The sequence below is a fragment of the Odontesthes bonariensis genome, chromosome 7, assembly GCF_027942865.1.
Source record: "Odontesthes bonariensis isolate fOdoBon6 chromosome 7, fOdoBon6.hap1, whole genome shotgun sequence".
Lineage (NCBI taxonomy): Eukaryota > Metazoa > Chordata > Actinopteri > Atheriniformes > Atherinopsidae > Odontesthes > Odontesthes bonariensis.
The window spans coordinates 33,580,866-33,596,116 of record NC_134512.1 but is presented as its reverse complement, the minus strand read 5'-3'; the positions used below and the strand labels follow the sequence as shown (position 1 = coordinate 33,596,116).

Sequence of the window (15,251 nt, the reverse complement as noted above, 5' to 3'; positions counted from 1 at the left end):
AGACACAACCTGCGGGTGTTTAATAAGTTAAACTTACACTGGTCTCATTTGTCTGCAGCACTCTGCTCTCCTTTCTTCCTTCATGAAATGAAAAAGTATCGTCTCCTGACTGTGTGCTTTTCCAGCCTCAATATTAGACGCCTGATGCGATCGTCCATGATTAATATCACCATCATGCAGACCATGAACACGGTGGCCTCCCCGCTCTCCATTTTAGCTTCTTTGTTGCTGTTTTTTCTTCTCTCCTTACTTTGTTTTGTTTTGTTTTTGAATGTAGCGCTAAACGGCTAACACGTCACTGACGCAGACGGCTGTGCGCGCCGCATCAGTCCCGACTCATGTGCGAATGCAGACTAAAACAGAAGGACAGTTATCAGAACGAAATTCGAGTAGGACAGTTCTGATAACTACGTTCCTATAACTACTCTGTCCGAAAGCGGCTATTAAGATCAACACAAAGGCTTCTTAAAAAAAACACACACCATGAATTTGAGGATTTACGCCCATACAAGTCGGAGAAAAAGCAGGCTGGATTACAGTGATGGAGCCTTCGCACAGCCCTCATTAACACCAAGAAGGCAGAGCTCGCTACACTGGGAGCAAAACTACCGAACAGGTTTCAAGTGTGTCCTGAGATGCATTTCAAACTCTGTCTACTCGTCTTTAAAGCACTACATTTAAATACTTTACTCCTTTGATTCGAAGCATCGAGATGCCTCAGGTCATGTGAGACCGGCTTTCTCTGCAACAAGATGAAGCATTTTTTAGTTTCTGTGCAATAAGCTTCCTTAACATCCAACACTTTCTGGTTTTTAAGAAGCAAACTGTTTTTTTTTTCTTTTAAATGTCTTAATGTGCTACGTAAAGTGTATCTGCAGAAAGACAATATGCTAAACAGTAGATGAGAAACAAGGCAGATAAATGCTATCCTTTCCTATCCGTGTGCTGGTGAATGGAGTCATATGGGTCTCACTGAAAGACTCGGGTTGCATTGGCGGGATTTCAAAAGATTTCTTTCAAAGACGTCTGGTATCATCTTGTTGCTCTGTACAAAAGGTTTATTCTTTCCATGAAGATTTTTAGTGTGACTATAACCATGTTAGCTAGTCATTCAGAAAACACAAGACTGCCTACAGGAAGCCGTGACCAGTGTTTCTGAGCTCAGACTTGCCTCAGTTTTGACAGCGTCGCTGCTCGTGTAGCTACAGTTAAACCAGTTACTCTGCTTTGCATAGTCAGCACACCACATGGAAACTGGGCACTTAAACTCAGGTATACGTTTCACACTGAGCCATGCGCTCTCATAAGTGCATTTCTAACCAACCTGACAGCATTTGAACAGCGTTGAATGTTGAAAGCGTTGTGTCAACATCAGCTCGAAGCCAAAAATGGAAAAACTTCAAAATGCTGCCAGTGAATTCTGCACCCGGACTGCTTCTGTTCCTGCACGCCAGACTATTAAAACATCCAAAATACATCATTTATTAGTGAAAAGGGGGACATTAATAGAGTAGTTTTTGCTGCTATGGCAACAGCTCTACTATGGCTGCGTGGGCTTTGTGACTCCTGTGGATCGAATCGGGGAACAGCTCTCTGTGGATCCCCCTCAGACTCTGGCCAACCCTGCAGATGACTCGTCTCCTGCATCGCATCAAGCGCCAAGTGGCCAACTCCAGCTGTGCAAATGTCCGAGCTCTGCTGACACAACAGCCAAGCTGAACTCCAAGTGAAGGCAGCTCGTGAATGCACAGAGGGGGTACAGAAGACCTTTTTTGCTTTTCACTGCATAGTAATCAGAGTCGTCGTTAGAATATGTCCAGCTTTGTCTCCAATGCTTAAAAGCATTAATCTCTCCGGGTTCGTATGGTCGGTTTACTCCATGTTAGGCAGGAGAAATGGCCAATAAGCCAGCCAATGAGCACAAATGCAGATGACAAACAGAAGTGCGCACAAAATTTATTTTTGCATCTAGCATTGTGCATTGGTCATGTGACCAAATCAAATGAACTGCATGAAACTCAAACCCAGCATACTCAGTTTGTAGTGGCACAGCAATCAGTACACTCAGGTGACTTTATGAAAATGAAATGACTCCCGTGCAGCCTTTTCATACAGTAAAATGAACCACTGATGAATCAGTGTGTTCCATGGTAGGAAGTAAACACCAGGGGCAGAGGGCTGTGCTACAAAGTGAGCGTAAAGCCAGAGCAGACAGCGTCACGCCAATGCTCTCTTTAACGCAACACTAAGGTATCCTAAAAAAATATTTTTAAACAAGTACATGGAAGAGGAAGTATGTTAACGGAGGACGATGAGGGTTAAATATATGAATAGAATAGGGTTAAATGTTATATTGTAATTTAATTAGTATATGGTATTTATCTATGGGGATAGTTATATATATATATATATATATATATACACACACACACACACACACACACATTTATAAGGATATTTGTGTAGTATATATTTATTTTTGTGATTATATATATATATGTGTATTGTAGGGTGGGAAATAAAAAAAAGTATTGTACTTCTTCCCATTCCTTTTTCAAACAATGTGTGGTGTTTTGTTATGCATTAGCACTTTATGTGATTGTATTATTATTATTTTTAATTTCTCTTTTTGTATTTAAGCACCGTTACGTACTATTTCTTTTTTATACATGTTCGAAAATAGAAATCTATCAATCAATATCTGACACTGATCACATCAACTGGAGTCTGACTCTCAGCTCAGGGAAATCTGCTAAATAATCCACCCGTTTGGTTGTACCTCAGCACAAAGCTAAGAGATAACAGAACGGTGTGAACCCAGCAGCCACAGCTACAAACTGTTTCAATCCATTTCATTAGCGATGCAAAAAAAATGACAAGATGATTGCATTTTAATTACACAGGCATTGATTTTTCTGTTGGAAAAAGTGCTTTTTTTCTACTTCCTTTAAGAACTAAAATGAAAATTAGTTTGAACTGAAAAAGCAAAACACCGACTGTAGCGAACGCTGAAAACAAGCATTTTTTTGTGAATTTATTTATTTTTTCTTGTAATATCCATTTAATATTTTTGATTATTATGTGCATACCTTTTGAAAATTGTTTAATTGGTAACGTCACTTGACTACGTCGGCTGTCACGTGATAACACTTGATAGAAACAGGTGAGTTCATTTTCATGCTCAGTCGGTTGTGCAAGCGGCATATGAAAAGGAAAAAGGAAGGAAAAAGGACTGTAATATGGACTTCTAGCAACTCCTAACCTTCTGGTTGGAAAGGCACACGGTGTGGACAATTGAAAGAAATATTCTTGTTTGTATGTGTGTAATTTATGTTTTTTCAGAGCATTAATATTTGATATTTCACTAATGTATATTTTCCACCGTGTATCTTGTTGTATTTCAGTGTTCACGGTGGTCTTGGGCGTTTGACAGAAAATGTATGTAATAAAAAGCGTTTAAACCATCAGTCGGAGCGTTGCACTTTCATCAGCCATCAGTTTCTAAAAACCTAAAAAGGGAGAACTTCCCGTTTCTAGACGGATGTATTTGAACAAATACAGTTCATCTCCATTTAAGCACCATATTGTGGGCTAAAGGCCAATAAGGCCTTGCGTGTTTTTTTTTTTTTTTTTTTTTTTTTTTTTTTAAATTGTTGGAACTTTAATGTTTCTCAGGCTGCTGTCGTGGCAAAACTTCCCTTGAAAAAATAGGTCATTGTATCTCAACGGGACCGACCTGGTTAAATAAAGGCTAAAAAAATAAATAAATAAAAAAAGTATTCTTTCTGCTACAAAATCATTGACTACACACGGTTATGAGACATTCCTGTAGTTCCCTCCCATCACGAGCTTTGTTAGATGAGTACAGTGCAGTTAAAGGCCTACAGAAAGGTGATTTTTTTGCACAAAACTGAAATAGCAGATCGATTCCTTATATACCATGGAATTTTTTTTATGATTTTAAAATAATTTTAGGCCCCTGGATAGTCCTGATTAGGCCCAATAAACTATCACCACATTTGACTCGAATTTGGCAAACTGGAACGACAGGTGCGTGACGTCACGAGTGCCAGCTGCTGGAACAACCCCCAGTAGTTCTAGCAGCGAAGCCAGCAGTTTGCCAGACCTGGACAGCTTCACGGCAAATTTCGATGTGTGCCGCGGGACGTCGCTTGGAAATATAAAACGTTGGGTTCAGTGCAGTTTTTATTGCGAGTAGATGTACGAAGTGCGTGTGTTGCCCTCAGCAGCAGCAGCTCACACCACCAGGAACAGAGGAAGCAGAGAGACCCGCGGTTTGACAGGAATCCACCTGGCGGAGAGCGAACACACTCTCCGCCAGGTGGAGAGTGGAAATCAGCCGGCAGAGCGATCATGGCCACGTCGGGGCTCTTGATGATCGCTCTGCCGGCTGATTTCAGGGCAACCATCCCGCGGTGTGTCCGCTCTCCGCCAGGTGGATTCCCCCTGAGTGTCCGCACCGCAGGGAGCTGAACACGGCGGGATGGCTCCGGCTGATTTCACCAGAGAGGAGGCAGGTGGACAGGGAGACACAGACACAAGTTCCGACCGCAGGTCTCTCTGCTTCCTCTGTCCCCGCAACATTTGAAACTTTTCAGGTGAGAAAGTAGTCGTTTAGATCCCCAACGTGTTGAAAAACTGACAAAATACCGGCTGTTTACCATTTTGTTCCGACAAATTCGGCGCTGCTAAAGCTAGCCGCAGTGAGCAACGCACTTCCGGTTATTTTGACAAAATAAAATACCCGTTGCCTTTTATCATAGGGAAAGCCATTACGTGCTGTTGTTTTGAAAACAGGAAGTGAACCTACCCTCGTTGTAGCTAGCTTGAAACTGCGGTTTTGACAGGAAATGCCGGGTTGCCACCGTCCTGCAGTGCTTCTGTCTCGGCTTGTATGGTGTCGCGGGGCAACTGATTTGTCACTCACAAAACAAGTTGAATTGTTGCTAGATTCAGCCAGATTGAGCCCGAAAGTCGCTAGATTATTTTTTTTTGTCGCCAGAGATGGCCAAAAGTCGCTAAATCTAGCTAAATTGGCAACACTGAGGCAGCCAGGAAAAACCATGGCACTTGTGACGTCACACGGAAGCTCCGCCCCCAGTCTGGAATTCCAGGAAGGTTTCCTAGCGGCAAATTCAAAATCGCAAATTTCATGCGTTTATGAAATGTTTTGGTGTAGAGTCCAATGATCATTATTGTTCCTCTGTGTATGTATTATCATTATGTATTGGGTGTAGTGTCAGCTTTCTGTAGGCCTTTAATATAATGCCATATAAGACTTCTGTGTTCAGTAGATCAAAGTTCATACAGAAGATAGGACGATGCCTCCCCCAGCACACAGTGGCCCTGAATCTTGCACACATAACTACGTCTTTTCTTTTAGTATAATCTCATGATAGTTTTCTAACAAATATACAGCGCACCTTCATCAGTAAAGATGGAAGCTCTCATACCGGCCACACACTTCTTCAACTGCCGTGCTGAATGTCTGACTGACAAGAATAAAAAGGAGGACACTGTGAACGTGAAAGTGGATCGTGTTTGCTGATTAATTTTCCAACTTTATAACCTAAAATACCCTCAGGCAAAAAAAAAAATAAAAAAAATAAAAAAAAGAAGAAACCCCTTACACCAAAAAAAAAAAAAAAAAAAAATCATATTCAAATAACACAAAAGAGGGAAGAAGGGCCCTTGCGGGATGCCCAATGTGGAACGACATGAGCTTAATGAATGAAATCCTCTGTGGAAAGGAAGTTTTATTAATGAGTGGTCATGGCTCATTAGCAAATTTACACAGCAGATGATCTGTGTCTCTCAGGTCACAGCTTAGTGCACTTACATTCTTATTCTCATATCTGTCAACCTTGGAGATTTGGAAAATAACGAGAAGGTAAACAGGGTCAGCCCTCTGAGTCGTACCATACTATCGCATGTACAGACTTTGGTTAGAGGTAGATAACCGGTTTACAGTTAAGCTCCTTCCACCATCTCCAATTTGTCTCGACTATGATCTGTATAATTAAAATCTAATCGAGTGCTTTTAAAACAGAGCTTGGTAAATCTTCACATGTAAATGGGTAGAACCATCTTAATCATCTTAATCTAGCCCAGTGATACTCTCTATTTTTTTTTTTTTTCACAAGAGCCACATTGTCAGAGCAAAGTCAAGGGAAGAGCCACTTTTACGTCAACATACTTAGGCTCTGTTTACATTCGCCCCTTTCACACTGAGACCCGCTACCTTAGCGGGTCCAAATTGCACCTTCGACCCGCGTCGAGCAATGTGAACGCTTGGCGTGTTGGTGACCTGTGTCGCCTGAAGCCGAGTTCAGGGGGCGTTGCCTAGTGGCAGAGCGTCACACGAAACACATAAAATGCTGGGCGTGTACAATGACGTAGGCACAAGCCATGCGTCGGAGGTAGGGTTAAATACACCTTGAGGACTCGTTTTTGCAATTGTATATGCAGTTCATGGAGATGTTATTTTACGGGGTGTGGATGGTTACAACGTGGGATGCCGCCCAAGAACATATGCGGAGAATACATGAGCACTATAGTCCCCGAAATGTGGCGGTAAATAACGTCCTCTGCTCGGGGGCTGAGGAGCTCGCGGACCTCCTTGTCTCCCCAGTTGGCCATATTAAAAAATGTCTCGAACTTGATGTAGGCTAAAACAGAGTAAAACTTGTCCTCACCTGTCGCTGTTGTTCTGAATCAGCTGTCCATTCTGTCTTTTAAACTCCTCACGTCATGTCACGTCCGACCCGCGTCGATTGCGTTCACACCAAACTCGGCCAAAAGACTAGGGTCCGACGCGGGTCGAAAGACGAGTCGACGCGGCAGCCCGGGTCGGCAGTGTGAACGCAACAGCGGACACGCTAAATTCGCGAATAAAACGCGGGTTATTCGGCAGTGTGAAAGGGGCGGCAAATTCATTTCACCATTTCTTCGTGTCGGCGTCTTGCAAACTATTTACATTTACACACAAAGTTGTTGTCCTCTCAATAAAAGCCTAACTGTTTACTCTGAAACGGGGATCGGCTGATTCGCTAGTCACATGACTAATCAGCCATCACATCACATGATCGCCCTTGCATCTGGAGCATGAGCAACTGTTTCCCGGTCTAACCCAAAAGCGGCGCTACATGTACGGCTTGCGTTGCTGCAGTGGCTGGTAGGGGTGCAAGTTAACGGATCAAAAAAAACTCACGGATCGGATCATTTTTCGGATCAGCAAAAGAAAAAAAAAAAAAGACAAATAAACATGTTTTGTCTTTTTGTTTATCAACACTTTTAAATTATTAAATTGAAATATATAAAATCAACTTAAAGTGCACAATTAACATCTTCTTTTCAACATAATCAAAGAAAAACAACTTAAAGTGCAACATAAAAAGGCATATCTCCTTCCTTTAAACATGGACCAATGACCATTAAACCACAACTTTTTTCTTCTCCTGCTCATAAAGATCTGGCACAATCTTTTCGCTGAAGTGGGTGTGCGACGGGATGTCGTAACGTGGCTCGAGCACGTTCAGCATGTGTTTAAAGCCCTTATTTTGCACAACTGAATATGGCCTCATGTCTGCACCTATAAACACACCGATAGCGTTTGTGATCGCTTTTTAGCCCGGTCGGATTGTGAAGGAAGGGGCTGCTTAAATGCCGCGGTGATGAGCGGTCGTTGAGCCGCTTTCGGTTTCACTCCTGTCAGTGAAACACTGGGGTGATGTCGCTGCAAATGCAGACTTTTACCCAGAGCGAGCAAGAGCGAGAGCGAGATAGAGATAGAGATAGAGATAGAGATAGAGATAGATACTTTATTAATCCTGAGGGAAATTTAAGGATCCAGTAGCTTGAACACACACAGAATACATGCGCACAGTTTCCCAGCACTCAAGTCACATGACCAACGATACCAGCCTAGCGAATCAGCGGATCCTCGTTTTTCACCGTTTACAACTGCTAAAATCAGCATCGTATGCGAATGCTTACGTGGGCTCCGGCGTCTTTGAATCCTTCCACCTATGAAGTCGTATTCCAGTATTTTAATGTAAATGGACAGTGCATCCGTGATAGAAACGATATAGAAACAGATTAGTATAAATGGCACCTAAGTCCCCTTTTGCAAATATGCATTTCTACATATAAAACATCCCACAAAAAAAAAAAAAAAAAAAACATTTTCAATTAAGACCATATTTGCCTTAATACTGGGATGAGCGGAAGCTGGCGTGCATGTCCTTGACATTCTTCATGTTGTATTTGTATTTTTTTTTTTTTTAATTAAAAAACGATCCATTGCGCGTGCATCTCACGGTTCACCCGACGTTTGCCTGCTCGTCCCCTCTCTGGCGTCTTCATGCTGATTTTCGTTAGGTTTTTGTGCTGGTTTTTGCCCTTTTTTAATTAAAAACCATGCATTGTGCCTGCATCTCGCGCTGGCTAAAGGAGCTAGCGTGCACTGCAGTCAAGTGCGAGGTGGTTTAAAATTTTTAAAAATGGCACCGAGGCCTCACTGAGCAGGAAGGAGGGCTAACGGGGCAACAATAAGCATCAAGACGAGTGGGCGCTTGGTGCACTTACAGTCTCTGAGTAGGTGGGGGGGTGGGGTGATGGATGTGACCGTCAACGGGAAGGAACAGATGGCTTATGGAGTAAGAAAAATGATTTACAAGATAATCCTTTAGTCAACATGTGCTTAACACGATCAAAATAAGACCTGAGGTTTCTTTTTCATGGTTTAACATACAGATGTTGCTCTTTGATGCGCATATTTAATGCAAATATCACTCGAGTCGAACCGTATGCAGCGTTCTTTGAAAACTAAAGGATTAAATGACGTTAAATGTTTAAAACTATTAAACGTCTGACCTAGATGCAGACTTTAGTGTGGCCATCTGAAAAACGGGTTCAGGACTGCTGATGCAAGTCGGATTCAACGCGAGCCATCACGTAATCTTCCTTTGCAAAGATGAATATTTTAGTCGACAGTGTAAAAACTTTCACAACGACTTCCTTGCATGCAAGTGTGTGTGTTGGTGCGTCACTGCGTGTGAGAGGTCTTTGCTTGATCAATTCCAGTCACCGGCCGAGCGACGGGGGCATTTTTTGTTGCTATGCTAGGACTGGTTTGCATCAGAGTCCATTTCATACTGCTGATCTATTGGAACACAAGATATTAGAATGAGCTGTCGGCATTCACCACAGACACAAATCATATGACAGCGATTTGGCCAATAACCAAAGTATGGTGTAAAATCTGATGTCAGAAATAAAACTTCAGGCACTGAGAATGGCTGCAGTGACAAAATAGCCTATAAAAACTCCCCAATACATCATTATTGCCAGCATTGCTTGTTAATTTGGGTTTACTCTTGACTAGGGGTGGGTATTGGCAAAGAAGTCACGATTCGATTCGAATCACATGCCACGATGCGATACTATCACGATACTTGAATTATTGCGATGCATTGCGATATTTTCACTGAACATACTTAAAAAAAATAAAAAATACAGCCATTACCAGTGGCTGACTGGCTGCGTATGATCTGGATAGTGTCTTCAATTGATACATTACTCAAAGCAAATCAATTCATAACTGTATTTATTTAAACAACTTTTGGAGGCATTGCCATTAAAACAAATATTACTGGACACAAATATTACCATTACTGGACACACTCATCACAAAAAGTGCATAGGATTTATAGAACTTAAAATAACAAAATAGGGATGATCAGTACAGACAAAAAAAAAAAAAAAAAAAGTGCATAGGCTTTGTAAAAAAAACAAACAAAAAAAAAAAACATCCCTTGCAGCAAAATGCATCAATTGCATGTGTCCTGTCATTAAAGGCATAAAAAGCCCCCCCCCCCCAAAAAAATAAATCGATACTTGGCATCAAGAATCGATGCAGTAGATCGCGAAAATTAGAATCGCGATGCATCGTCATGATGATTATTTTGCACACCCCTACTCTTGACTGAAGTAGGCGGCCTGATACGTCCAACTCTCCCTTTCTCAGGAGCCTGAACAAGGTCTGAAGGAGAAAGCCGACACCCACCGTTTTTGATACCGATCACTTCTGATTGGGCTTAACGGTTTCCAGAATCAGCGGACACAAAGGCAGCATAAACATGTTGAACTTGCTTCCTAAACAACCCTCTTAAATATACATTTTCTCAAGTAGACTTCTATAATTCATCATGCGGCACAAACGGCCTCGACTCTGTGGCAATACGTCCACTTAAAACTTTACCACATCTGGGCAGAGTTACTTCTCATTCCCAAACATACACAAACCCGGGAGTTCTTATTCTGGACTTAATGGACATTTTCTTTGACATCTGCTCTTGCTAAAAAGGTGGCACTTCCCTTGTAGTCTCCATCTCAGTGATGACATGTTCCTCTTTGTGATCAAAAGTTCTTCATGAGCAGAGGATTCAGTTCTGCTTGTGCTCAATGCTCACTGTAGACTAAACAGTTCAGCATAATGGTCAAAACGATAGCTTTGGCACCACAGAACCTTCCTCTGTTTCAGTCCTACACGCCTCCTGGCAAACGCCAACCAAAGTATCATGTGTAGGTCATTCAGTGACGCTGCCCGAGAGCTCAAACTGAACTACATTATTCTCATAGTGAACCCACACTCAGCTGCAGACAGTTTTCAGAATCAGGGACTGCTCATGACAGGCGTCTTGGATAAAAAAGAAAATGCAGTTTTTTATGACCAGTACTGCCGGAACAGGAGCCTGGAACAGTTTCATATACCCTGAACTCGCAGTGCTTTTCCCATTTTCATTCAGTGTTATTAACATTTTAACATAAAACTAAACACTGGAGCCTTCTTCAAGATACAAAATCACAAACAAACAGCACAAAAATCAGCCACAAATACATAAAGAGTCAAAAGATCCACTAAAGAAGCATCAAGAGACTAAACTGCTAAAAAGGTGTGCAGAACTACTGCAGTTAAAACACAAAATGATAGCAAAGAAACAACAACCACCAAGATAAACAAGGCGACCATAAAACTATTAAAAAAAAAAAAAAACAGAGGAACAACCTACAACAAACCTCAGAATGACCACAAAAACATTCAAATAACTCGCACGAAGAGACTTAAAATAACGGACTTTCATAGGTTAAAGATTAACAAATAACTTTGGACAGATCTCTCTTTTTCAATGTAAAGTCACAGAGGAATATTTGGCCTCTTTCAACCACTTTGTACTAGATAAACGCTCTACAGCTTCATACTTTGCGATATTTCGTTTACCAAGCCTCAGTCGACCCGTCTCAGTTTGTTTGTTATCCTGAGAGTCACAAACTTAGTTTTAACTTCTTTTAAAATCCATTTAAATCACTGTGTCGCCTGGTGGACGTAAAAGCAGTAACAAAGAAGCAAACTCTTGTAAAAACTCTTACAATGCCGCGCAGACCTTAACCAGTTCCCTCAACTAATAACAACTTTTAAGAAATTCTGTGCAACATCATGAAATGAGCTCCAAGTGTCACCTTAAAAGGACACGAGTTGAGGTTCTTTATACAGCCGGAGGTGACCAAAACGTCGGCAGGAGCATAACGGGGCTCATATTTCCCCGTGCTGGCCCGTCTATAAATTGCGAGTTCCCATATGTGAGAAAACAGACACGAGCTGGGTGGAGTTCTCTCACACGTCATTGCAAACAGTGCAGATCTGGGGCAGAACTCGACCTTTAAGAGAAGCTTTTCTTCAGTATATCCCCAAACAGAGAACCCTTTTCCTTGAAAGGTGAGCCGCCACGACTGAACAAAAGCTCAAATCTTATCTGCATAAGCTCAGTGATCTTAAGCCAGGACCTGCCGTGGTTTATGATCAAGTGTCTGTGAAAGAGCTACAATAGCTTGAAGTTTGAACCCTGATGCTTCACGCTGAATAATTGATGTTATGCATTATAATGCCTAAAGTGGGCACCTGTGGCTGAGTTGCATTAAGTTGCAGCAAGTAGGTGAATAGACAAATAGTCCCTGAGGAGCGATTCATGTCTGACTAAAGTGCAATCTTGCATCAAACAAAACAAAAGCGTGTTTCCCCTCCTCTCTTGCTTCCAATACAAGCGATGACACATAAAATGCTCAGCTATAGCGGCGGATGTTTCAGCAACAATTAGGACACGCCTCATGCGTGTGTAACAGGCCGTGATGTCGACTTCCTGCCCATCTTTGGTCTGACAGCATTACATCTTTCCACGTGGCTCGTGCCGACTTGCATTACAGTTCAAACCACCCTCATGAGGGAGGTCACGACATCAGCAGGAGCCGGTAAATGCACAAAGCGTGCCCGCCTCGCTGTAACAGGGCGGCCGTGTGAAGGGCTTGAGCAAGCCCTCATTTTCTGTATATTTTGCTTAACAAACGGGAAATAACTGGATTGACTTATTAAAACATGTGCAAACATAAAAGGAAACGGTTAGGTTTATATCATTTTAACAACAATAACTGCTCTGAGCTCCTTTCTCCTCCAGCACAGCCTGAACCCTCTCAGACGAGCTTTCTGTCCTTTCTTTAAGGAGTCTTCAGGAATAGTTCTCCAGGCTTCTTGAAGGACATCCCAAAGCTCTTCTTTGGATGTGGGCTGCCTTTTGTTCCGTTCTCTGCCAACATGATCCCACCCTGCTTCAGTAATGTTGAGCTCTGGGCTCTGGGGAGGATTCATCCCTCCATCAGACCTGCTGCCACTGATTTTCAGCCCACTTCTTGTGTCCTTTGGCACAGCTCAGCCTTTCCTCCCTGTTTCCCTTCCTTAAGAACGGCTTCCTGACAGCCACCCTTCCATGGAGCCCATTTCTGATGAGGCTTGGGCCAACAGCAGATGGATCAGCTGAAGGTCCAGATGCATCTCTCAGCTCCTGTGTCAGGTCTTTGCTGGATTTTTTCCTCTTTCTTAAGGACATCACTTTCAGATCCTGTTCATCTGCTGTAGATAGTTCTTTAGGCCTGACACTTCTTCTTTTGTCCTCCACTTGTCCAGTTTCCTCAAATGTTTTAAGGACACACTGCACACCATGCTGAGATATGCCAAGTTTTCAGCTAACAGCTCTTTGGGAATCACCTTGTTGCTGCAGAAATCCTGTTTTCTGTCTGTCACACTGTTAAAATAAACACGTCTTTGCAACAAGCTGCTTGTGATACAGTTTAAAATGGGTTCTTTGCAAGGTTGTCTGTTTTATGTAGACCCAACATTGGTGCGGACCGAAGGTTAGGTGCCTTTTTATTGTTGACAATTCAGATATCAGTGTTAAGTAGCAAGGAGACGTCTGAAGATAAGCGAAAAAGCATCCAATGCCCAATAAAAAAACAACAACTTTGGGAGACATTCAGAAAGCCTGGAGGACTACTGATCAAGCCTGCTTTAAAAGAATGAAGTTTGGCAAAATATAAAGAAATAAGGGGTGGATCAAGACCTCCACCCAGCACTGAACATAAGAACTACCAAATCTTAGGACAGCTGGATATTAAAAATGATTCCAGCATTAGCTTCTTAATATACAACTTGACTGAAAATCGTTTAAAAGTTAGATTTTCGATTTAAGCAAGTAGAGAACAAATAGGAGAACAGAAGAAAAACCAGACAGAAAACAAGACTGATGGTGGCTGGATCCCGTGATTCTCATTACACACAGCTGCCTAACATCATTACAGCGACCGTCCGCTTTCACAGTGGGCGCCGCTTAAACCCACACCGACTAATATTTGGCTCCGTAATGAGATTACCGCAGAGCCCGAGGGGGTGAAATTAAAAAGCGATGCACCTCCGCTAAACCTGGCCACAAATTAAAGCAGAGCGGCTCCATCTTCCTCGTTTAATGGTCAAAACTGGACAACAGAAAAGGGTGGGAAAAAAATCCCCACCGAGAACTGCCATTACCGTTTAACACCGTAAAAGCTGCAGACAGAACTGTCTGACAAGTAAGAAAGTCTAACTTGGTCCGCATATCTGCGTATTTCCGAAAGCAGCGTAATATTTTAGCCACCCCTCCCTCCTTCTGGCGCATCTCTTCCTACACGTTGAGCAGCCTGTGGCGCCGGCAGTTGGCGCTTTGAAAACCGGTCGTAAAGCGTCCCCAGCCGCGGGTACAAAGCGGCCCGCGGAGGCGATATAAAAAGTGCGTACGTACCCGAAATGTCGACGGTTTACCCCCGGCTGGAAAACTTGGGAGTGTCGGGTTCGTAGAGGAAGGGCGGAGTGGCAGCGTGTGCACCGCTATTAGAGACAGAGTGGAGGCTCAGCAGGAAGCCAGGAGAATAAATTAACTGCCGTGTGACGTCAACGGGCAGCGGTCTCCACCACAGATAGGAAGAAAACGAAGAGGCGTCACTCCTTCCTGTTTCACTCAGTCGGTGGTTTACTGTCTACACATCTATCTCCCAAACACTATCAACAAATTTAGCGCCAAACCTGCGCAGTTTTAGGAAGTTTTAAGCGATGCACCTAAAAACGAGACTTAAAATGGCTTCTAATTCAACAATGAAGACAGGGTCATTTCATTGCTTTTTGGCATGTAGCCCACCTCAGACAAGACCCATATACAAAACCACAATACTTAGATTGGTCCATTCTGGACAGAATTACGCTTTAGATCAGGGGTCTTCAACGTTTTTCAGGCCAGGGACCCCCAAACTGATGGAGAGTTGGAGCAGGGACCCCCCTACTATTCATATGGCATACAATTGTGTTTTATATTTAACGGGGCCTAGTGCCGTGTATAAACATAGCTACTCTGTTATTGTACATTCAATACTAAGCTATTCAAATAATACACAGGTTAATATATTCATGTTTTTATTTTAAACATGTGCAAGGTACAGGGTGGCCGTGCCACTGCCATTTATAAACAAACATCTTGCATACAACACTGAGCTATTCAAATAATCCACAGATTTTAACTTTAAACATGCATGTAGATGGGACAATGAATCCTCAAAGTATCTGTGGATGGCACACGTTTGCACACAATTTGTGAGACAATTTTTTATTTTTTTTAAATCGTCTAATCAACCAAAGATTTTGCGATCCCCTGCAGTACCTCCGCGGACCCCCTGTTGAAGACCTCTGCTTTAGATGGTTAATACTCTTTTAAAACACAAATTATGCCTTGTGAAACCTTTATTGTATTTGCAAAAATGTAAAGGGGGGGCATTTAACTGCGTTTGTTTGGCTCCTGGAGCACCATATCTGTGGAATA

General features: G+C 42.5%; 1 protein-coding gene across 2 annotated transcripts in view; it reads right to left on the bottom strand.

The window, feature by feature from the left end:
• far1 (fatty acyl CoA reductase 1) overlaps positions 1-14,291 on the bottom strand; it is a 36,269-nt gene extending 21,978 nt beyond the window's left edge. For both annotated transcript variants that reach the window (XM_075470623.1, XM_075470624.1), the window contains exon 1: positions 14,184-14,291. The gene's annotated coding sequence lies outside the window, so the exon portion shown is untranslated. The remainder of the gene's footprint in view (positions 1-14,183) is intronic.
• Between the last annotated feature and the right edge of the window lie 960 nt (positions 14,292-15,251).